Genomic DNA, 26,695 nt, shown 5'->3' on the forward strand with positions numbered 1-26,695 from the left:
TGGCCGAGATTAAAAATTTAGAATAAGTAATAAAAAACCCAGTAAAAAACCCATAAATTTAAAAACTAAGCCAGTCCTGCGCAGATGAATAAGTGAGTTTTAAGCTCGCGACGAAAGGTTCGGAGGTCCGGAAGTTGACGGAGTCCTATATAAATGGCTGTTGGTGGGAGAGAAAAGACGAGGAAGAAAAACACAGCAAGCAATATGGCTAAGAGAAGCTTTCCTTGACACTTCCCTTCATGATTTAAGATAGCCTTGGAAAAAGGGGACCAGGCTGGAGACCACCAAGATATTTACAAACCGAAGTAAATATGAGAATAAGGAAATAGTGGGGAATCTTTCGAAGACCTATAACCAAAATTAGAGTATAATCAGAGGTGGGTTTCAGCAGGTTCTGACCAGTTCTGGAGAACCTGTAGCAGAAATTTTGAATAGTTCGGAGAACCGGTAGTAAAAATTCTGACTGGCATCTATTCTCTGCTTCCTGAGTCCCAGCTGATCGGGAGAAAATGGAGATTTTGCAGTAACCTTCCCCTGGAGTGACGAGGGATTGGAGATTTTACAGTATCCTTTCCCTGCCACGCCCACCAAGCCATGCCACGCTCACCAAGCCACACCCACAGAACTTGTAGTAAAAATTTTTTGAAACCCACCACTGAGTGTAATGAATTGCACAGAAGAGGGTAGATCATGTAATGGTGCAAATTATGGTGGATGGTGACATTGTTGTCAAATTGGGAAGAAGACAGCCAAGTAACAGTCAATGCTGATGACCGTCAGAAGAAATTGACCAGGAGTCAAGTGATACTACCAGCATTGTTAAGTGCTTCTAATATTTCTGTGAGGGAATCTTAAGCAGAACTATCTATATTTAATATTAATTAAATATATATATAATTATAATTATTTGTTTTCTGAGGTTTTCGCGGGTGTTTGTATATAGGTCTTTGGTTATTCGGGTTTTCTCCCGCGTAAAATTGGAAGTGTCTTGGCAACGTTTCGACGAAGTCTCATTCGTCATCTTCAGGCTTCAGCTTCGTGCTTCTGGGAGCAATATATATAATTATAATTATAATTATATATATAATATAATAATTTATAATATATAAATATAATTAAATATTAATACTACTTCAGCTTCAATTGCAACAATACACGAGCACACAATAGATTTAAGCTTAATGTTAACCGCTCCAATCTTGATTGTAGAAAATATGACTTCAGTAACAGAGTTATTAAGGCCTGGAATGCACTACTTGACTCTGTAGTCTCTTCCCAAAATCCCCAAAGCTTTAACCAAAAACTGTCTACTATTGATCTCACCCCATTCCAAAGAGGTCTGTAAGGGGCGTGCATAAGAGCACCAACGTCCCTACCGTTCCTGTCCTGTTGTTTCCTTTTGTTATATCCAATTAATATAGTCATTACATGCTCATACTCATATATATGCTTACATATTGTATAGTTATTTCATACTTATGCTTATATATATTGTGTGACAAAATAAATAAATAAAATAAAATCAATAAATATATTATTACATCCTTGATGTACTTGGAGATTTGTTTTTGTTTCATTTATGATTGGTTATCGATAAACTCATAAATAGCATTTCTGACCTATTGGGAAAGGCCAGGTCAGAAAACAGATACAGACATTAAATAGTGGAACTGAAGTAATATCAGCTGGAATGAGCTAATCTTGAAAGTCTGACAAATTAATCTATTTTGATTCTTGGCTTGGCTTTCTCTTTCTATGTAGCAATATTGCTACCGCTTCCCTTTAGATGGCTCCCATTTAGCATTTGAGCATTCTCTTCCTCTTTTTTCCATGTCTATCTGTTATTAGCATCAGGGAAGAAGAAGAAGAAGAGGCCCTGAAAGCCAGAGATCGTATAAGAGGGAAGAGCTCCTTCCCTCTTATATCCAAGACAACCAAATGGTCTCTGCTGATCTCCAGGATCACTTCATAAATCCTCTACAAAATGTCCTGTTTTTGGAAGGTTCTAGGCAGCTGAAATTTCATTAAACTACATTACATTCAGTGGTGAAATCCAATTTTTTTTACTACTGGTTCTATGGGCGTGACTTGGTGGGTGTGGCTTGGTGGACATGGCGGGGGAAGGATACTGCAAAATCCCCATTCCTGGGGGGAAGGATACTGCAAAATCTCCATTCCCTCCCCACTCTGGGGTCAGCCAGAGGTGGTACTTGCCAGTTCTTCAAACTACTCAAAATTTCTGCTACCGGTTCTCCAGAACCTGTCAGAACTGGCTGGATATCACCACTGATTATATTACTCTATACTACACTATAATATACTACACTAAACTATATATAAAACATATAAAACATATAAAACATTTGCTAGACTAATTCTTGAATACAGCTCGACTGGCTGGAACCCATACCACATTTCTGACATCAATACAATTGAACGTGTCCAGAAATATTTTACAAGAAGAGTACTCCACTCCTCCGAATACAACAAAATACCTTATGCCACCAGACTTGAAATCCTGGGTTTAGAAAATTTAGAACTACGCTGCCTCCGACATGACCTGAGTTTAACTCATAGAATCATCTATTACAATCTCCTTCCCGTCAAAGACTACTTCAGCTTCAGTTGCAACAATACACGAGCACACAATAGATTAAGTTTAACGTTAACTGTTCCAATCTTGATTGCAGAAAATATGACTTCAGTAACAGAGTTGTTAATGCTTGGAATACACTACCTGACTCTGTGGTCTCTTCCCAAAATCCCCAAAGCTTCAACCAAAAACTGTCTACTATTGACCTCACCCCATTCCTAAGAGGTCTGTAAGGGGCGTGCATAAGAGCACCAACGTCCCTACCGTTCCTGTCCTATTGCTTCCTTTTGTTATATCCAATTAATATAGTTATTACATGCTCATGCTCATATATATCTATATATTGTATAGTTATTTCATACTTATGCTTATATATACTGTGTGACAAAATAAATAAATAAAATCAATAAATATATTATTACATCCTTGATGTACTTGGAGATTTGTTTTTGTTTCATTTATGATTGGTTATCGATAAACTCATAAATAGCATTTCTGACCTATTGGGAAAGGCCAGGTCAGAAAACAGATACAGACAGGAAATAGTGGAACTGAAGTAATATCAGCTGGAATAAGCTAATCTTGAAAGTCTGACAAATTAATCTATTCTGATTCTTGGCTTGGCTTTCTCTTTCTATGTAGCAATATTGCTACCGCTTCCCTTTAGATGGCTCCCATTTAGCATTTGAGCATTCTCTTCCTCTTTTTTCCATGTCTATCTGTTATTAGCATCAGGGAAGAAGAAGAAGAAGAGGCCCTGAAAGCCAGAGATCGTATAAGAGGGAAGAGCTCCTTCCCTCTTATATCCAAGACAACCAAATGGTCTCTGCTGATCTCCAGGATCACTTCATAAATCCTCTACAAAATGTCCTGTTTTTGGAAGGTTCTAGGCAGCTGAAATTTCATTAAACTACATTACATTCAGTGGTGAAATCCAATTTTTTTTACTACTGGTTCTATGGCCGTGACTTGGTGGGTGTGGCTTGGTGGGCATGGCGGGGGAAGGATACTGCAAAATCCCCATTCCTGGGGGGAAGGATACTGCAAAATCTCCACTCCCTCCCCACTCTGGGGTCAGCCAGAGGTGGTACTTGCCAGTTCTTCAAACTACTCAAAATTTCTGCTACCGGTTCTCCAGAACCTGTCAGAACTGGCTGGATATCACCACTGATTATATTACTCTATACTACACTATAATATACTACACTAAACTATATATAAAACATATAAAGCATATAAAACATTTGCTAGACTAATTCTTGAATACAGCTCGACTGGCTGGAACCCATACCACATTTCTGACATCAATACAATTGAACGTGTCCAGAAATATTTTACAAGAAGAGTACTCCACTCCTCCGAATACAACAAAATACCTTATGCCACCAGACTTGAAATCCTGGGTTTAGAAAATTTAGAACTACGCTGCCTCCGACATGACCTGAGTTTAACTCATAGAATCATCTATTACAATCTCCTTCCCGTCAAAGACTACTTCAGCTTCAGTTGCAACAATACACGAGCACACAATAGATTTAAGCTTAACGTTAACTGCTCCAATCTTGATTGCAGAAAATATGACTTCAGTAACAGAGTTGTTAATGCTTGGAAGACACTAGCCAGAGGTGATATTTGCTAGTTCTCCGAGCTACTCAAAATTTCCACTACTGGTTCTCCGAATTGCTCAAAATTTCCACTCCCGTTTCTCCAGAACTTGTCAGAACCTACTGGATTTCACCCCTAGTTCTAGGTAGCTAACATTTAATTAAACCACATTAGACTAATACACACTACCCTAAGTGTAATGTATCTTTAAGAATTGTGGAGGGAAAACTGAGCGGGAAAAAGCACGTTGCTGATTGGATGAAGCCTCTGGCTAAACTGTATATAAAGAGAGGGTTTTCCCAGCCCGGGTTGCTGGGTTCACCATATAGTAAAGAGCTGTTGTCACTACCCTGGTCTCCTGCCTCGTTATTGCCCGAATCTAACACTGGCGACGAAGGTGGGATCTCGAGGCTAAGAGCGCCAGGAAAAAAGCTGAAGTCACCAGGAAGACGCGAACCCAGCAAACAAGGGGCGGAAAGCAGCGATGTCCAGCTACACACCGCCAGCGCCATTCGACCCAGCGAAGGAAAAATGGGGGTCATACATGGCTCGCGTGTTTCCTCGAGGCAACGAACTTCAAGGAGTCTCAGACAACAGGAAGCGGCGTATTTCCTGAGCCACTGCGGTCCAGAGGTTTTCGACACAGAATCTGGAGCCAACGCTGTACAATCGGTGCCGTGGCAGACTCTACAGACTATGAAAGCATTATGCACCAACGTCCAAGTATGTGCAACGGTTAATTCAGGGAGCGAGGCAGCAAGAGGCGAGTCCATCAGCGATACATGGCAGCCCTGAGGAAAGCCAACCATTGCGGTTCCGAGACTTGGAAGAGGCATTGCTGGAGCAACTCATCCGTGGGGTCAGGGACATCCGTTAACGGGCGGCTGCTGTCCAAAAGCAACTACGCTGGCAAACGCCTTGGATGAAGCCAGGGCTCACGAGATGTCTACCCAAGCGGAAACCCTACAAAGCAGGTCGCACCAACGGCTGGTGCGAAATCAACCCCGTCCACAATGAAGAGGTCCAGGCCGCGGACGGTGAGGAGGAGGAAGGAGTCTTCCACACCGGGAGGCCGGAGAAAGAAGACCGGGGTGACTGCGCGAGTTGTGGAGGGCAACACCAACGACAACAATGCAAATTTAAGGATGCGACTTGTCGTGCGAAGGAAGGGCACATAGCACAGGTCTGTCGAGCACCCCAACCTTCCGCCAAAATTCAAACCGACCAATCAGAGCGCTGAACGCGGCGCCCGTGATTGGTCAAAAGGCGCAAGTTGAATCAGACTGTCGTGAGAGTGGGTCACGCAGCAACACGCCTAGAAAAAAATCTTTACAAAACAAAGATTGAGGGGTGCCGTGCCGATTGGAGGTGGACACGGCTCAGCGATCACGATCATGTCCTGGGACACTCGTGAAAGCCTTACCCGCCATCGAAAGCGCAAGCTGAAAACACAGAAATTAAAGGTACAAGACTACCAAGGGAATCGCATCCCTGTTCGAGGGTAACGTCCGTCCACGACGAGTATGGACAATACAAGAAAACTCTGCCCATCACCATAGTCGATGGGAACCTGCCAAGCTTGTTGGGACTGGATTGGTTCCAAGCATTGGGCATGGGAGTGACTGGAATCTTCAGAAACGAAGTCAACCTCAAAGACGCACTCATGAAGGAATTTGGGGACGAGAGACTGCCTGGGCAAGTACACGGGGACCCCTATCTCTTAACTTAGACCCAAGTTGCCCCTATCCGCTTAAAGGCTAGGAGGGTCCCGTTAAAGCCCAGGATTGACCGGGAACTGGACAAACTAGTAAACCAGGGAATTCTAGTGCCAGTTGACCATGCTAAGTGGGAGACCTCTATAGTCACCCCAGTCAAACCGGACGGGTCGGTCCGGATTTGCGCTGACTACAAGGCAACGCTTAACAAAGCGTTGCAAAAGAGTGCTTACCCCGTCCCGGTGGTACAGCACTTACTGCACTCAATGGGGCAAGGGCAGGTTTTTGCCAAGCTAGACTTGGCCCAAGCCTATCAACAGCTGCCTGTAGATAGCAGCACAGCCGAAGCGCAGACAATTGTGACTCACAGAGGGGCTTTTAAGTGTACCCGGTTACAGTTTGGGGTTAGTGTGGCTCCAGGGTTATTTCAGAACCTAATGGAGCGGCTATTGCAGGGACTACCAGGGGTGGTACCATACTTTGACGATGTACTGGTATCCGCTGAGAATCTAGAGGAATTAGGGGTAAGGCTGCGAAAAGTTTTGGGCATTTTCCGGTCTGCCGGTCTCAAAGTTAAACTGAACAAATGCCAGATCGGGGTTGAATCTGTGGAATTCCTGGGCTACCGGATAGACAGGGAAGGGATTCACCCCACTGAAAGCAAGGTACGGGCCATCAGGAAGGCCCCGGTTCCAAAGAACAAAATGGAGTTGCAGGCATTCTTAGGTCTGGTCAACTTCTACGCGGTATTCTTAAGAAATAAGGCAACAGTAGCCGAGCCGCTTCATAAATTACTAGCAAAGACGGCTGCATGGTCTTGGGGAAAGGCGGAAGCTAGGGCATTCGAAGGGGTAAAGAATCTCCTATCGAGTGATAGCCTCCTTATCCAATACAATGGCACGCTGCCATTAGTGTTAAGCTGCGATGCATCTCCCTATGGGGTGGGGGCTGTGCTCAGCCACAGGTTGCCAAATGGCACAGAAGCCCCTATTGCATACTACTCCCGAACCATGTCATCAGCTGAAAGGAATTATAGCCAGCTTGATAAGGAAGCCTTGGCTATAGTCTCCGGAGTAAAGAAATTCCATGAATATGTATTTGGTCGTGATTTCGAAATCATCACGGAGCTAGGCCTGTTGGCAGACCAACGCCCCGTGCACTTTCGCCCAGACTGACCGATGGACTATCTTCCTAGCGGCATATTCTTACAAACTACTACACCGGCCAGGAAGGAATTAGGGCATGCAGACGCCTGAGCAGATGCCCGTTACCAGAGACTATCGAAGACCCCACTCCGGGACACCAGTTCTGCTAATTGACTCTTTGGACTCTGGCCCAGTCACATCCAAAGAGGTGGCTCGGGCTTCGTACAAGGACATTACAATAAGGACTGTAATTGGTTGGGTACAAGAGGTTGGCCACGCAGCGCTTTAAGAATTTGTAAAAACGTGGGAACTCTCAGCTCAAGGGGTGCCTGCTATGGGGGATCGAGTGGTGATCCCGGAGAAATTGAGGAAAAGGTATTGGAGCTCCTTCACGAAGGCCACCCAGGGATCGTGAGAATGAAGGGTCTAGAAGCTATGTGTGGTGGCCCTTAATGGACAAGGAAATTGCTGAAAGGGTAGGGAAATGCCAGGCCTGCCAGGAGTCCAGACCGCTACCCCAACGGCCCCGATTCGGGAATGGGAGAGACCCCAGGGCCCTGGTCTAGGATCCATATCGATTTTGCCGCCCCTTCCACGGCCAAACCTTTCTGGTAGTAGTCGATGCCTACTCCAAATGGCTGGAAATCATTCTCATGAGATCCATGACAGCCGAGGCCGTGATTTCAGTCCCACGGCACCTATTTGTAACCCACGGGTTGCCCGACACTTAGTCTCCGATAACGCCCGCAATTCACGGCAACCCAGTTTGAGGGTACTTGGCAGAGGAGGGCATCCGACATGTCCTCTCGGCGCCTTTCCACCCTGCGACGACGGCCTTGCAGAACGTTTCGTTCGGAGCGCAAAGGAAGCATTGTCCAGAATCAGGCCAGGCGATTGGCAAACAAAAATCGATACATTCCTAGCAGTCCAACACAGAACCCCTGTGTAACAACTGGCGCAGCCGGCAGAGCTATTAATGGGTCGGAAGCTTAGGTGCCCACTAGACCGTTTAAACCCAAACTACACACCAGACGGTTACAAAGGCACACGGTAAAACAAGAGGGATGGCAGTAGGCGACCTAGTGTGGGCACACAACTACAGCGAGCCCGACCTGGTTAGCAGGAAAAATCCTAGAGATAACAGGACCAAAATCATATCTAGTAGAGATGAAGGATGGCCACATAGACCAAATAAGGAGGTAAATCAGAATCAGGCGAAACAGGCCCTGACTATCAATGTTTGAATCCACAGCTGACTCAAACCCGGGCAAACGCGGACTTATCTGAGTTCCAGGAGGTCCAGCGACCTCCTGAAAGCAGCAAAAATCTGCAAATAATCCAGGGCCGGATGGCCTAGAGGAGGAGCTGAGAGGAACAAAATGTCTCTCCGGTCAGCTCGACTCACTCCCAGAAAATGAATTGCGCAGGTCTGAAAGAGTCAGGAGACGCCCAGTCTACTTGCGTGATTATGTTGAAAAATAAGATGTTAATTCTATGTAAATATTGGTAAAGTGTTCTCTGGGAGGGAAGGAGTGTAATGTATCTTTAAGAATTGTGGAGGGAAAACTGAGCGGGAAAAAGCACGTTGCTGATTGGATGAAGCCTCTGGCTAAACTGTATATAAAGAGAGGGTTTTCCCAGCCCGGGTTGCTGGGTTCACCATATAGTAAAGAGCTGTTGTCACTACCCTGTTCTCCTGCCTCGTTATTGCCCGAATCTAACACTAAGGTAAACTATAAAACAAAAATAATAACATTGTTCTGAACGGGGCCTTCACAGAAGCAAGAAACACTTCTCGCAAAGAAAAAAAACAACAACCCTTTATTTACACCTTGGGAATTAACTGCATTCACCAACAGAAAGTCCAGGCAAGAGTGATGTAAGGAGTTAACTGAAGCAATAGCCCTTATCAGCTGGTTAGGATAAATGCAAGGCTGTGAGCTCCCAACCGGAAGGATGGAATTTAAGTCAGAGAAATAAGCAAACCTCAGTTCTGGCAAGAAATGCAAACGGTTGTCTGCTACAACCAAACCACTAACCTTTGCACTGCACATCAGAACAACTAGACACAAGAACAGTTTTTTCCCGAAGGCCATCACTCTGCTAAACAAATAATTGTTTATTTTATACATCTCTGACATCAATACAATTGAACGTGTCCAGAAATATTTTACAAGAAGAGTTCTCCATTCCTCTGAAAACAACAAAATACCTTATCCCACCAGACTTGAAATCCTAGGCTTAGAAAACTTGGAACTCCATCGCCTTTGACAAGACCTAAGTTTAACTCACAGAATCATCTATTGTAATGTCCTTCCTGTCAAAGACTACTTCAGCTTTAATTGCAATAATACAAGGGCAACCAATAGATTTAAACTTAACGTTAACCGCTTTAATCTAGATTGCAGAAAATATGACTTCTGTAACAGAATCATCAGTGCTTGGAATACTTTACCTGACTCTGTGGTCTCTTCCCATAATCCTAAAAGTTTTATCCAAAAACTTTCTACTATTGACCTCACCCCATTCCTAAGAGGACCATATATGATAAGCACAAAAAGCGACCGTCCTGTCCTATTGTTTTTTTTCTTTTCTTCTTCCTATATATATGCTTATACCTCCTTATATTTACTCATATATGTGTTTATATACTATATAATCTTTTGTATGATACCTACATATATTGTTGTGACAAAATAAAATAAATAAAATAAAATAAATAAATAAAATAATTCCCTCAACACCGTCAAACTATTTACTAAATCTACGCTACTATTAATCTTCTCATCGTTTTCATCACCAATCTCTTTCCACTTATGACTGTACGACTGTAACTTTTTGTTGCTATCATTAAGGGTTAAATTGCAACCTATGACCATCATTTGTGTTGTAAATGTTGTACCTTTGAGGAAGGTATTTTTTTTCTTTTTCTTTTATGTACACTGAGAGCATATGCACCAAAACAAATTCCTTGTGTGTCCAATCACACTTGGCCAATAAATTCTATTCTATTTTATTTCCACCTCTTGAAAATATATTCAAATGGTTTGACCAGCTTGATGAATTTTCCACTGTTCTTCAAAGATGGATGCCTCGTCTTTGATCAGCAAGATTAACATCAGTGAGCCAGTCCACACAAGAAGCCCAAACTATGAATATTAACGCTAACGCTAAACTTTATTGTAAGGTTCCCCTTTTCTAATCAAAACACCAGCAAGATAAGGCAAAAACTAAAGAATTTTTTAAAAAAAAAATTGAGAGAGAATATTTTAGAAAAATAGCAACTAACAATTAATAGGATGAGAATAGAATACATAATAGATATATTAAGAATCAGAGATGAGAAGATTGGGGTCACACCATTCTGGGGGGGGAAAATGCTGCTAAATCGAGTTCTGTTCTTTGCCAGACAATTTGCTGATCTCATCCTGATTATCCCCCAGTCCTATCCTGAACTCAAAGAGGAGTATTCTGCAAATAACAACCCTCACAACACAAACTCTTTACTGCTGAACATACCTGGTGATGATTGGAAGAATCTCCAAAAGAGACTACAAAGTGTCTTTCAGAATCTAAGGTTGAAATCTTTTGCAGTGATTTCCGTTGGCCTTCGCTTGATGCAGTTAGTTCCTTCTTCAGAAAAAGGGAAATGAACTGGGAATCAGCAGCTGCAGACTTTCTCAGAAGAAAAGAACTTGTGTCATATGTCTGACTTTTGCACCTTTTATCTCACAGGCAAGAAGTACTGAAAGATCGGAGCAAAAGGCTAGACGAATTTTAAAGTCATGAACTGAACGTCAACCCTGAAGCCGTTTTAGAAGGTCTTCAGGGCTGCCACGGCGAGGCTGGTTGGAGCTGTGGGAGTGGGAGGGGAAAATAGAGACAGCTGGAGACTTGTAAGCAAAATAAAATTCTTTTCTCCTGGGAATCAAGGATGTTCTCACCAGGTGCTGGGATAGTGTGGACTGAATCCAACTAGGGGTTGGGACAGTGACCTGGTTGGGCCATATGATGGACATGTGGACTGGGGTGTTGTGATCTAGGCCCAAGTAGTTATTACTAGACACAATCAGTCCTAAACAAACATATTTTATTAGAACAGCTGAGAATTACTTCATTCTCAGCTTAGTCCAAATTAAGTCCAAAACAAAGTCCTTCAGAAAAAGTCCTTCGGCCTTATAACAAACCTTTGTCTTCTTTGGCACCCTGCTAAAGGCTTTTCTTGGCAAGAATCCCACAAAGTTCAGAAACAGGAGACAAGAAACAATTGTAGAAACGTTGCTTCCCTACAAAGAACCCAAGAGCCGTTGCTGCTTTTTTAAGCCCTATGGGAGGGGCCAATCATCCCCTGGCCTTACTCCCGAGTCGTCCTTTTTTCTTCAGCTGCTCTTGCCTTCTGGCAGCTCTTTGCATGTGTGCACTAGGAACAGGCTCCTCCTGTTCCTCTGCCTCTCTGCTGTCCACCTCTGGAGGCTCCGGAGTCCGCACATTGCTCCCAGATGGCCCTGGCCCCATCTCTGCCCCAGATGCAGACCCTCCGTCTGGGCCTTCCCCTGACTCCAGGACTGGCCCATGGTCCTCCCCAGCCTCCTCACTCTCCGACTCCACTGCCAGCTCCGCAGGCTGCTGGTGGACCACAACACAGGGTGGGGGGAGAACTTTGATTTTTAATTTGGGTGGGGAAAACCTCTTGACTTCAGAATTGGGTTTTCACCAGATATGCCAATACGATATTTCTAATAAATTGGGACTTTGAGGAGCACCTTGGCCTTAGAGTTTTGATTGCCTTGGGTTTGTTACTTGGAACCCTGACACTGAAATTTGGTTCACACGGTTATTTACAATATGAGAAATGAAAAGTTATTTCTAATGTAGGGTTTAAGAATCCTCTTGTTAGACATGATGTAGTTAGAGTTTGGAATAGATATAAAATAAGGTTATTTCCTAAAGTGCCCTTAGGGGAGTCACCACAGAAGGATAGTGACCATGGATGGCATAGGACAGGGGTCCCCAACCTTGGCAACTTTAAGACTTGTGGACTTCAACACCCAGAATTCCAGCTTTGCTGACTGAGGAACTCTGGGAGTTAAAGTCCACAAGTCTTAAAAGAGCCAAGTTTGCAGACTCCTGGCATAGGACATAGGCTGACAACTTGACAAATGCTTTTGAATGATATGCAATTTAGATTGAGAATGAGGGAAAAAAAATTAGAAAAAGAAGGTTATACTTATCATGGTTTACATATATAAACTGCCTGAAAGATTTAAAGTGTATTAAAATATATAGATTATGGATTAAAAATAATTGTACCAATTTTCATCTTAAAAATTAAATTGCAATAACAACTTATAAACATTTGCAAGAAGAGCAACGTACATAACTCTTCCAGTTCTTGATCTATAAATTTTTCTTAATCCAATTTAAGTATTTATAAACATTTAAACATTTGCATAAATACTGCATTCAGTTTTGGTCGCCACGATGTAAAAAAGATGCTGAGACTCTAGAAAGAGTGCAGAGAAGAGCAACAAAGATGATTAGGGGACTGGAGGCTAAAACATATGAAGAACGATTGCAGGAACTGGGTATGTCTAGTTTAATGAAAAGAAGGACTAGGGGACACATGATAGCAGTATTCCAATATCTCAGGGGTTGCCACAGAGAAGTTGGAGTTGGGCTGTTCTCCAAAGCACCTGAGGGTACAACAAGAAGCAATGGGTGGAGGGGGCTTCTGCTGGCAACGCAGGCTTCGTGGACATTCCTTTGGGATCGTCTGCCCTGAGTTTCGTCAAACCGTCCCTGACAGCGTAAATGGGCTGTCAAACGGTTTGGAATTCTCTCCCCCGAGAGAAGGGGGAGGGAAGAGTGGTCAGGTTTGGGTAGAGCTCCCCGGGAGCCCCTGGAATTTAACCAGGGGATCGAAGGGTGAGAGCTCCCCTTTAGCCTGACGAAGCTCCGTGCCCAGGGTGCTTCTGTTTATACAGAACGAGAAGCCGCGACCATCTCTGTGCCAAGATTTATTTCTAAAGAGAACTCAACACAGACAGAACAAAGTAGGAGGACTAGCAAGAATTTGCAAGTAATAAATCTTAACTTCAGCTCTTAAATAGCTTTCCTTTGAACTAACTTTCAACTGGAGTGGATTTAAAATGGTGTTTGCAATATACAAAGGAAAGTGAAACTATAAAAGGACAAAGGAAGAGAAGAACACAACAAGCTACTTTTTAAATGGAATGAATAAGAACTGTTAATGATTTTTTCTTTTACCTTTTTCTTTATCACAATGTTTAAGAAGAAAAGTTTATTGAATTTTTTCTCTTTTGGTAGATTTTACAGTTTAAGAATGGCTCTAAGCAAACAGAACTAACTACTAAAATCGTTCATCTACTTCCTCTGTTTGGTTGGGTGGCCTATAGTATAGACCTATGGCAATATCGTTTTTCACCCCTTTTATATTGACCCAAATACACACAACAATGATGAAAATCATCTTGAATGTATTTGGGTCAATATAAAAGGGGTGAAAAACGATATTGCCATAGGTCTATACTATAGGCCACCCAACTAAACAGAGGAAGTAGATGAACTTTTTGCTAGTCAGCTAACTAAGGTATGTAGGAAGCACAATACAGTAGAAATGGGGATTTAACTTCTGACATCAACTCAAAACAAACTCTGCACCAAGTGGAAGATCCAACAGGTTCCTAACAAACCTAGCAGACAACTTTGTTTCCCAAAAAATAGAGAAGGCGACAAGAGGATCAGCCATATTGGACTTAATTCTCACTAACAGAGATGAAATGATAGAAGGTGTTGAAGCTACAGGAACCTTGGGGGCAAGTGACCACGCAATATTGGAATTCGACATTAAGCAAATACAAGTAGTAGAACAAAGTCAAACTAGAGTCTTGGACTTTAAGAGAGCTAATTTCAATAAACTTAGAGAGAGCTTGAGAAGGATTCAATGGATGAGAATCCTCAGGGGGAAAACAACTCAAGAAGCTTGGGAAATTTTGAAAAGTGAGATTATAAAAGCACAGTCTAACACAATACCAATGAAGAAGAAAAATAGTAGATCACAAAAGAAACCAGCATGGATGCATAAAGAACTATCTGACAAATTGAAAGACAAAAAGGACAAAAAGTGGAAAGAGGGGCAAATAACTAAGGCAGAATATCAGCAAATAGCCCGAGCCTGTAAAGATGAAGTGAGGAAAGCTAAGGCTCACAATGAACAAAGGCTAGCGACAAAAGTAAAAAATAACAAAAAAAGCTTCTTCCAACATGTTAAAAACAAGAAAAAAGTCAAGGAAACAATTGGCCCATTGCTGGGAGAAAGTGGCAAGAAGATGACAAGCAACAGGGAGAAAGCAGATCTACTTAACTCATATTTTGCATCTGTCTTTACACAAAAGGAAAAAACAATCCAACCTATCAAAAACAGCACTACAAAAAACAGATTAGAAACACAAGTTAAAATAGGGAAGAAAATGGTAAGTGAACACCTGTCTACCCTAGACGAGTTCAAATCACCAGGACCGGATGGATTACACCCCAAGGTTCTGAAGGAACTGGCAGACGTGATCTCAGAACCACTGAACTATATCTTTCAAAGATCCTGGAGCACAGGGGAGCTGCCAGAGGACTGGAAAAGAGCTGATGTAGTTCCCATCTTCAAAAAAGGAAAAAAAACAGATCCAGGAAACTACAGACCTATCAGTCTGACCTCAATAGATTCTGGAAAAGATAATCAAGCAACGAATCACCGAACACCTAGAAGCAAACAAAGTAATAACCAAAAGCCAACATGGGTTTGTCAAAAACAGATCATGCCAGACTAATCTTATCGCATTCTTTGACAAAATGACAAAATTAGTAGACCAGAGGAATGGGAGCGTATGACCCGTTTGAGCTTCTAAAGCAACGAACTGCAAGGAGTTCAGACAACCGCAAAGGGCATATTTCTTGAGCCACTGCGGTCCGAGGTCATCGACATCGCGGAAGCCCTGGCAGAGCCAACGCCGGTACAATCGGTATCGTGGCAAACTCTGCAAACCCTGCTAAAAACCATTTCGCCAACACCGTCCAAATCGTCGGCGTTTTGAATTTGGAGGCGCCGACAGCTGAGGCGAATCCATCGGCGACTACATGGCCGCCCTGGAAAGCCTCCAAAGACTGTGGGTACGAGACCTGGGAGGTGCTGCTGGAGCAACTCATCCGGGGTCAGAGACATGCGTTTGCGGGCGGCTGCTATCAAAAGCAATCTAACGCTGGCAACGCTCTGGGCGAAGCCAGAGCGCATGAAATGTCCACCCAAGCGGCGGAGACCCTGCAAAGCCACTCACACAAGGAGGCAAAATCAACCCGGTGCACCAAGAGATCCAGACCGAATCCGGCGGTGAGGATGAGGAAGGGTTTGCCGAAAGCGCGGCAAAGGGCCGGGGCGAATGCGGAAGTTGCGGAGGTCAACACCAGCGTCAACACTGCAAGTTCAAGGGCGCTACATGTCGGTGCGAGAAGAAGGGCACCTAGCTCAAGTCTGTCGAGCTCCCCAACCTTCCGCCGAAAATTCAAATCGGCCAATCAGGCGCGGATCGGCAAGGCGACCGTGATTGGCTCAAACAAAAAGCGAATTCAAACAAGACGGTGTCATAGGCGCGCCTCAAAGTGGAGAAGATCTTCACCAACCCAAAATAGAAGGAGTGCCGTGCCGACTAGAAGTGGACACGGGTCAGCGATCACCATCATGTCCTGGGACACTTTGGCGGCTGCCAGCAGTAGCGCCACCTGCAAACACAACGGCTACGAGTCCACGACTACCAAGGGAATCGCATCCCTGTTCGAGGACCACCTCCGTCCAGTCGATCGGACCACACAGAAGACCCTGCCCATCACGATCGTCGAAGGGACCCTGCCAGTTTGTTGGGACTAGACTGGTTCGTGCATTGGGCATGGGAGTGACTGGCATCTACAGAAGTGACTGTAACCTGAAAGACACACTCATGAGCGAGTTCGAAGATGTCTTCAAGGACTGCCTGGGCAAGTACAAGGGACCCCTATTTCCTTCAACTTAGACCCCAGGTAGCCCCATTAGGTTAAAGGCAAGGAGAGTCCTTTGCCCTTAAACCAAGATTGACAAGGAGCTAGATAAGCTCATAAATCAGGGATTTTGGTGCCAGTCGATCACGCAAAGTGGGAGACGCCAATCGTCACCCAGTAAAACCAGATGGGTCAATTAGAATCTGCGCTGACTACAAGGCGGCTAAACAAAGCCTTACAGAAAAGCGCTTACCGGTTCCGTGGTGCAACACTTGCTGCACTCTTTGGGGCAAGGGCAAGTCTTTGCAAAGTTAGACTTGGCTCAAGCCTATCAACAACTGCCGTGAGCCAACACAGCGAAGCCCAAGCGATTGTAACTCACAGGGGCTTTCAAGTGTACCCGATTACAATTTGGGGTGAGTGTGGCACCAGGGCTGTTCAAAATTTAATGGAACGACTTCTGCAAGGGCTCCCAGGGTAGTTCCCTACTTGATGATGTATTGATATCAGCGAAAATTTAGAGGAATTGGGGGCGTTTGAGAAAAGTTCTGGGCATTTTCCGGTCAGCGGACTAAAGGTTAAAGTGAACAAATGCCAGATAGGGGTAGAATCCGTCGAGTTCTTGGGCTACAGAATAGACAAGAAGGAATTCACCCACTGAGAGCAAGGTCAAGGCAATCAGAAAGGCTCCAGCGCCCAAAAACAAAACAGAGCTACAGGCATTCCTGGGGCTAGTGAATTTTCTGCGGTCTTTTAAAAACAAAGCAACCGTTGCTGAACCGCTGCATAAGCTTCTGGGAAAAATACTGTTTGGTCTTGGGGAAAGTCGGAAGCTAGGGCTTTGAGCAGTAAAAACCTGCTCTCGGCGATAGCCTGCTCATCCAATATCATAGCTCATTGCCATTAGTGCTGGTTTGCGATGCCTCCCTTACGGGTGGGGCTGTGCTCAGCCACAGACTTCAAAGCGGCACAGAAGCCCCTATAGCCTTCTACTCCAGAGCGATGTCCTCCCAGAGAGGAACTATAGCCAGTTAGATAAGAAGCTAGCAATTGTGTCAGGGTAAAAAGTTTCACGAATGTTTTGGTAGAGACTTTGAAATTGACTGACCACAGACCGCTGTTAGGATACTGGCTGGCGACCGCCCAACGCCTGTGGCACTTTCGCCACGATTGACCCGATGGACTATCTTCTTAGCCGCTTATTCCTACAAGCTGCAGCATCGACCAGGAAAGAAGTGGGGCATGCGGACGCTTTAAGCAGATGCCCACTACCAGGGGCGATCGAGACCCCACTCGGGGCGCCCATCCTGCTAATTGACTCTTTGGACTCTGGCCCAGTCACATCTAAGGAGGTGGCTCGGGCATCATACCGGGACATTATGTTGAGGACTGTACTCGGTTGGGTACAAGAGGGTGGCCCGCTGCGCGGGCGGCGTTTTAAAATTTGTAAAAAGCGTGGGAACTCTCGGCTCAAGGGGTGCCTGCTATGGGGGATCGGTGGTGATCCCGGAGAAATTGAGGAAAGGTATTGGACCTCCTCCACGAGGTCACCCAGGGATCGTAAGGATGAAGGGGCTAGCAGAAGCTATGTGTGGTGGCCACTCATGGACTCAGAAATTGCTGAGAGGGTAGGAAATGCCAGGCTTGCCAAGAGTCCAGACCTCTACCCCAACGGCCCCAGTCAGGAATGGGAAAAACCCCAAGGGCCCTGGTCAAGAATCCACATTGATTTTGCTGGCCCTTTCCACGGCCAAACCTTCCTAGTGGTTGTCGGCGCTTTCTCTAAATGGTTGGAAATCATTCTCATGAGATCCATGACAGCCGAGGCAGTAATCGCAGCCCTCGCACCTATTTGCAACCCACGGGTTGCCTGACACGCTGGTATCCGATGGCCGCAATTCACGGCAGCCCAGTTTGAGAATACTTGGCAGAGAGGGCATCCGACATGCCCTCTCTGCGCCTTTCCACCCTGCGTCGAATGGCCTTGCAGGCGTTCCGTCCGGGCGCTAAGAGGCATTGTCAGGCTCAAGCCAGGCGACTGGCAAACAAAGATAGATTTCTTTCTGGCCGTTCAGCACAGAACCCCAAGCACTGCTACAGGCAGAAGCCCAGCCGAATTATTGATGGGACGGAAACTCCGGTGCCCACTTGACCGTTTGAATCCCATTACACCAGAGGGTTACAAGGGGAACTAGAAAAACAAGAAATGGGCATAGGCGACCGGTGTGGGCCCGCAACTATGGGGCGGCCCAAGTTGGCTAGCAGGGCAAATCATAAAAACAACGGTCCAAATCATACTTGGTTGAGTTACAAGACAACCGAGTATGGAGGCGCCACATAGATCAGATAAGAAGCGAATAGCTGAACAACCCGAGCTAAATGACAGATCATGACCACTCATTATTTGAACCCACAGCTGACCATAACCGGGAGGCGCAAGACTTAGCTGAGTCCCGGAGGTCCAGCGGCGCCATCAGGTTCCGATGGAAACAGCAGGAAAATTGCAGTAATCCAAGGCGGATGGCCAAGAAAAGAGTCTGCAATAATCCAGGGCCGATGGCCTAGAGAAAGAGCTGGGAGGAAAACAGCCCCTCCGACCAGCTCAACCACCAGGACTGAACCGCAGGTCCGAAAGAATCAGGAGGCGCCCAGGTTATTTGCGTGACTACGTGAAAAATAACATGTAAATAATATGTAAATATAGGTAAAGTGTTTTCTGGGAGGGAGGAGTGTTATGTATCTTTAAATATTTTGGCGGAAACAACACGTTGCTGATTGGTTGAAGCCGCCGGTTAAACAGTATATAAGGAGAGGTTTTTCCCCAGCCAGGTTGCTGGGTTCACCCTATATTAAAGAGCTGTTGTCACTACCCTGGTCTCCAGCCTCGTTACTTCCCGAACTTAACAGATTGGAAATTCTTTATTGTTAGATGTTAAGCTGATTGGTGAGCAGATGGTGGAAAATGTGTAAGATAGAAGACAAGGGGAAGGAGAATGCTTAAGATGTGATTTTGATGGTATTTTTTTTTTTAAATATATATATATATATATATATATATATATATATATATATATATATATATATATATATATATATATATATATATATATATATATATATATATATATATATATATATATATATATATATATATATATATATATATATATATATATATATATATATATATATATATATATATATATATATATATATATATATATATATATATATATATATATATATATATATATATATATATATATATATATATATATATATATATATATATATATATATATATATATATATATATATATATATATATATATATATATATATATATATATATATATATATATATATATATATATATATATATATATATATATATATATATATATATATATATATATATATATATATATATATATATATATATATATATATATATATATATATATATATATATATATATATATATATATATATATATATATATATATATATATATATATATATATATATATATATATATATATATATATATATATATATATATATATATATATATATATATATATATATATATATATATATATATATATATATATATATATATATATATATATATATATATATATATATATATATATATATATATATATATATATATATATATATATATATATATATATATATATATATATATATATATATATATATATATATATATATATATATATATATATATATATATATATATATATATATATATATATATATATATATATATATATATATATATATATATATATATATATATATATATATATATATATATATATATATATATATATATATATATATATATATATATATATATATATATATATATATATATATATATATATATATATATATATATATATATATATATATATATATATATATATATATATATATATATATATATATATATATATATATATATATATATATATATATATATATATATATATATATATATATATATATATATATATATATATATATATATATATATATATATATATATATATATATATATATATATATATATATATATATATATATATATATATATATATATATATATATATATATATATATATATATATATATATATATATATATATATATATATATATATATATATATATATATATATATATATATATATATATATATATATATATATATATATATATATATATATATATATATATATATATATATATATATATATATATATATATATATATATATATATATATATATATATATATATATATATATATATATATATATATATATATATATATATATATATATATATATATATATATATATATATATATATATATATATATATATATATATATATATATATATATATATATATATATATATATATATATATATATATATATATATATATATATATATATATATATATATATATATATATATATATATATATATATATATATATATATATATATATATATATATATATATATATATATATATATATATATATATATATATATATATATATATATATATATATATATATATATATATATATATATATATATATATATATATATATATATATATATATATATATATATATATATATATATATATATATATATATATAGAGGTAGAAAAGGGGAAAGAGGAAGAAGAAAGGGAAAGAGAGAGGTTAGAAAGGGTGGAAGAAGAGTAGGGAAGGAGGAGAGGATGTAGAAAAGCGAAGGAGAGGAAGGAAGGAAGGAAGGAAGGAAGGAAGGAAGGAAGGAAGGAAGGAAGGAAGGAAGGAAGTGGTAGCTGGGCAGGTCCGAATAAGTAACAAATGAAAGTTAATGACTAATGTTGAATAAGAGACTATATTGAATAGGTTGTTGGAAAATGGAAATAAAACTTTTTTACTAAAAAAAAAGAAGAAGCAATGGGTGGAAACTGGTCAAAGAAAGAAGCAACTTAGAACTAAGGAGAAACTTCCTGACAGTTAGAACAATTAATAAGTGGAACGACTTGCCTGCAGAAGTTGTGAATGCTCCAACACACATTTTAAGAAAATGTTGGATAACATCTGAGATGATGTATTTCCTGCCTCTTGGACTAGACCTCCAATCCTTCAACTCTGTTGTTGTTGTTGTTGTTGTTGTTGTTATTATTATTATTATTATTATTATTAAAAATCAGCATTCTTTTTTTTTTATTATCTACCTTCTAAAAAAATTCTTGGGATGACATTCCTTAGGACAATTTAGGAAATAGCCTTATTCTATATTTATTTCAAACTCTAAGTATGTCATGTCTAACAAGAGGATTATTAAACACTACCTTTTTTCCATTTCTCAATAACCTTGTGAAACAAATCTCAATCCATGATCTTAAAACTCCTGTAACCATTTGATATCATCGCCTCTTTAACCACTTCCTTTGCAGTTGCAAAAGTCAGAGACGCATATTGTAAGTTCTTTATTTCTTCAGCAGAAAGCCTACAGGTTGGTCCAATTCAATTCCCCTTTTTTTCTGAAGAAGGAACTAACTGCATCAAGTGAAGGCCAACAGAATTCCCGGGAAAATCTCATCCTTAGATTCTGAAGGAGACCTGCTATACTTTCCTCTGGAGATTCTTCCTATCATCACCAGGTTCGTCAGCAATAAAAGGAGAGGTTCTGTTACAGTCATTGTCATTTGCAAAGTATGCTTTTTTGAGTTCAGGACAAGACTTGGGGATCATCAGGATGGGATCAACTAATCACCAAGGATCCTCTGGTCAATAATGGAACTCAATTTAGCAGCAATTTTTTCCAGGATGGTGTGACACCATTGCTCATCTATGACTCCAATCTCTCTTTTTTTTTTTTTTTTTTTTTTTTTTTTTTTTTATCTATGTCTGTCTGTCTGTCTGTCTGTCTATCTGTCTATCTATCTATCTATCTATCTATCTATCTATCTATCTATCTATCTATCTATCTATCTATCTATCTATCTATCTATCTATCTATCATCTATCTATCTATGTCTATCTATTTTTTTAATTTTTTTTTTATTTTATTAAATTTTTATACCGCCCTTCTCCCGAAGGACTCAGGGCGGTGTACAGCCAAAATAAAACAGAATATATACAATTAAAACAACATTTAAAACAAAGCAAATTATAAAGGCTGATAATCTATCTATCTATCTATCTATCTATTATCTATCTATAGCTCTCTCTATCATCTATCTATCTATATACATCTATCTATCTATCTATCTATCTATCTATCTATCTATCTATCTATCTATCTATCTATCTATCTATCTATCTATCTATAGCTCTCTCTATCATCTATCTATCTATATACATCTATCTATCTATCTATCTATCTATCTATCTATCATCTATCTATCTATAGCTCTCTCTCTATCATCTATCTATGTACATCTATCTATCTATCTATCTATCTATCTATCTATCTATCTATCTATCTATCTATCTATCTATCTATCTATCATCTATCTATCTATCATCTATCTATCTATCTATCTATCTATCTATCTATCTATCTATCTATCTATCTATCTATCTATCTATCTATCTATCTATCTATCTATCTATCTATCTATCTATCTATCTCTAGCACTCTTTCTCTCTCTCATTTCTCTCTCTCTCTCTCTCTCTCTCTCATCTATCTTATCTATCTATCTATCTATCTATCTATCTATCTATCTATCTATCTATCTATCTATCTATCTATCTATCTATCTATCTATCTATCTATCTATCTATCTATCATCATCATCTAGCTATGGATTTTATTCTCATGCTATTAATTGTTAACTGCTACATTTTAAAAGATTTTCGCTCAATTTTAAAGTTCCTTTTTAATAGTTATTGTATTGTGATTGATTGGAAAAGAGAAGCGAGAAGCATCTCAAAAGGCAGTTTCCCTAGTTTTGTGGAAGATGAAAGTAAAGAAGGGTTTTCAGACTTGCTGGATTCTGTTACTGTAACCTCACAATAAAGGTAGTATTAGTATTCATCGTTTGGGCTTCTTGTTTGTACTAACTTACTGGTATGGATCTTGCTGACCGCTGACAGGACATCCAACATTGAAAGAACAATGGAAAACTCATCAAGCAGATCCAACCCTTAAAACAGTGGTTCTCAACCTTTATAGTGCTGCGACCCCTTTAATACATGCTGCGACCCCTTTAATACAGGACGGAGGCATTAAAGCGGAGACTCCTCCCTATTAAGTTTATTGCGCCTGAAGCCAGATTAGGCTAGCGATTGGGAATGATTGCAGCTGGCTTGAGAGGGAGACATCAGAGCAAAGATTTCTCTCTTTTTTAATTCATCGCGCCTGAATCCGAGTTCAGCTAGCTATTTGAAGAGCCTGCAGCTGGCTTGTGGAGTCAACCATTGGAGTGCGATTCTTCGACTCGCAAGTATACTTCCCATATTTCCGATGGTCTTAGGCGACCCCTGGCAAATCATCATTTGACCCCCAACGGGGTCGCGACCCACAGGTTGAGAACCGCTGCCTTAAAATATCAAGAGCGACCCTCCCAGAAGACACCAGATTCCATTCTCACGTTATCAACTGTTAGCTGTTTAATGTTTCAAATATTTTTGCTCAGGTTTTTTAAATTCTTTTTTTAATAGTTATTGTATTTGATATTTGGACTATTGATTGTATTTGGGCTTAGATTCTAATCACATTTTGATAGACTGATTTCAATCTGATATTTCTTGTTTCCCCTTCCAAATTACGATTCAGTTTTAAAGATTTGCTTTACATAAAATCGGTAGACACACTTTTACATTCCTGGTTTAGAGCAACACATAAAGCAAGTTCCTCTTTTCTTTAACATGAAAATCTGTTCCTTTTGTTGGATAAATTCTGCTTTTCCACACAGTTAAATCACTACAGACCGAACTGAATTCATCAAAGAAATCCAGCTTTCTGGATGTCTTTGGATTCTCAAACAGACCTGTTGACTCACACCAGAGATTCTTGCACATCATTACCAGGTAAGTCCTTAGCAAAGGTTGAATTTTCATTATGGTATCTGCTATATGAAAAGAACTTGTTCTCAGTTCAGGACAAGTCTCAGAAACTTCTAGGTTGAGATTATTTGAAAGCATGATTTCTCACAAAAAGCTATCCATCACAGATGACCACAGAAGGAAACAAAATCACTGTTCACTGAGCTTAGCATAATCTCTGGGTGAAAGAGGTTATCAGAATTGTGGAAGAGTGGCAGGTCTGACAGGGGTTTGCTCTCAAGAGCGAATTTTCCTGGATTTATGACCCCACCGAATTCCACTCCTTCCAACTTCAGCTCCTGTTTTTATCAGGAAAAGGAGAGGAATGTCGCTTCTGCTCTAGAGGACTTATTAAATTGATTGATATTCCAAGCAGGCAGAATTTCACAAGCGTTCGATCTTTGATGCAGAATCAACACGGCAAGTACCGACTCCCTTTTGAAACTTGAAACCTTTCTTTGTCTTTGATTAATTGACTTTTAAAATGGCGTCTAAAAGTGAAAGTAAAATTTTTAGTACGATGAAGCAGCGTTACTTGTGGATTGTTACAAGCGGAGTTTTTATACTGAAAGGAGGAAGGAGAGTTATTAAGTTTGAATTCCTGATTCTTTTGAAGACAGAATGGCAGCTAAACCTTTAAAGCCTTCTGGAAGAAGGGATCTGAACCAAGTCTTGAGGAAATATTGAAAGAACAATTAAAACTTTCTGAAGATAGGCAAAAAGAGATGATGGAGAATTTTAATGCAAAAATAAGAGAAGATATTCTCATGGCAGTTCAAGGACTGAGTAAAAAAATTGAAGGATTGGAAGTGGAAATGCAACAGATCTCTCAGTCAAATAAGCATTTAGAAGACGAAATGAAAGGTGTTCAGAAAAAAGTGGATCAAAATGAAGATCAGGTTGTGATATTACAATATAAACTTATGGAAGGAGCTCTTAGAATTCGTGGTATGCAAGAAGAGCGTGGAAGACTTAAGAAAAATTATATCAGAAGCATTGGCTGAATTTATTGAAGCGGACCCCAAGAGGTAGCTTACCAAATTGATAAAATATATAGAGTTAATTCTTGGATTGCAAGACAGAGAAGTAACAGATCTCTCAGTCAAATAAGCATTTAGAAGACGAAATGAAAGGTGTTCAGAAAAAAGTGGATCAAAATGAAGATCAGGTTGTGATATTACAATATAAACTTATGGAAGGAGCTCTTAGAATTCGTGGTATGCAAGAAGAGCGTGGAAGACTTAAGAAAAATTATATCAGAAGCATTGGCTGAATTTATTGAAGCGGACCCCAAGAGGTAGCTTACCAAATTGATAAAATATATAGAGTTAATTCTTGGATTGCAAGACAGAGAAAGCTTCCTCGGGACATTGTGGTTTATTTTTAATGCGATGAAGCAGCGTTACTTGTGGATTGTTACAAGCGGAGTTTTTATACTGAAAGGAGGAAGGAGAGTTATTAAGTTTGAATTCCTGATTCTTTTGAAGACAGAATGGCAGCTAAACCTTTAAAGCCTTCTGGAAGAAGGGATCTGAACCAAGTCTTGAGGAAATATTGAAAGAACAATTAAAACTTTCTGAAGATAGGCAAAAGAGATGATGGAGAATTTTAATGCAAAAATAAGAGAAGATATTCTTATGGCAGTTCAAGGACTGAGTAAAAAATTGAAGGATTGGAAGTGGAAATGCAACAGATCTCTCAGTCAAATAAGCATTTAGAAGACGAAATGAAAGGTGTTCAGAAAAAGTGGATCAAAATGAAGATCAGGTTGTGATATTACAATATAAACTTATGGAAGGAGCTCTTAGAATTCGTGGTATGCAAGAAGAGCGTGGAAGACTTAAGAAAAATTATATCAGAAGCATTGGCTGAATTTATTGAAGCGGACCCCAAGAGGTAGCTTACCAAATTGATAAAATATATAGAGTTAATTCTTGGATTGCAAGACAGAGAAAGCTTCCTCGGGACATTGTGGTTTATTTTGTGAAAAGGACTATGAGAAATCAAATTCTGCAAGTTTCATATCAGACAACTTTAAAATTGGAGAACAGGAGTTGAAGGTGTTGAAAGAGATTCCTTCAAAGATGTTAAGAGACAGGAAGGAATTTGCTTTTTACACAAGAACTTAAAAACATCAGATTCAATTCAGATGGGAGGTGCCAGTTGGACTGACACTATTCTATCAAGGAAGGAGATATAGAATTGACACTGTTTTAAAGGCAAAGTTTTCTTTCTACAGTTTTGAAAGTCGAAATAGAAGTGATAGAAAAACTTCAAGAGACTCAAGAAGGCGTGGTGACCCAAGAGCCTTTATTGCTGCCAGTATTAGAGGAACCACAAGAGCAAAGGGTGACAAGAGGAGCCCTTAAGCGTAAAGAAGAGCAACAGTCTCAAAGTAAAGTCAGGATCCCATTATGGAAGCTGTGGGAGGAGCTAGACGGAAGATACCGGAGGAGGAGCTTCCGTTGTCTGCTTCAAAGCTTCAGGAGGCCAGTAATGGCAA

The 26,695-nt window shown here is 40.0% G+C and overlaps 1 protein-coding gene across 8 annotated transcripts in view; it reads right to left on the minus strand.

The window, feature by feature from the left end:
• The window catches only part of LOC131195756 (proto-oncogene Mas-like), a 73,351-nt gene that overhangs the window by 14,689 nt on the left and 31,967 nt on the right, over nt 1-26,695 (minus strand). Inside the window, exon 2 of one of the 8 annotated variants that reach the window (XM_058177944.1) lies at nt 10,578-10,691. The exons of the other annotated variants lie outside the window; for them this stretch is intronic. The gene's annotated coding sequence lies outside the window, so the exon portion shown is untranslated. The remainder of the gene's footprint in view (nt 1-10,577; nt 10,692-26,695) is intronic. 8 annotated transcript variants of the gene reach the window in all.

The sequence above is a fragment of the Ahaetulla prasina genome, chromosome 3 (assembly GCF_028640845.1).
Source record: "Ahaetulla prasina isolate Xishuangbanna chromosome 3, ASM2864084v1, whole genome shotgun sequence".
Taxonomy (NCBI): Eukaryota; Metazoa; Chordata; class Lepidosauria; order Squamata; family Colubridae; genus Ahaetulla; species Ahaetulla prasina.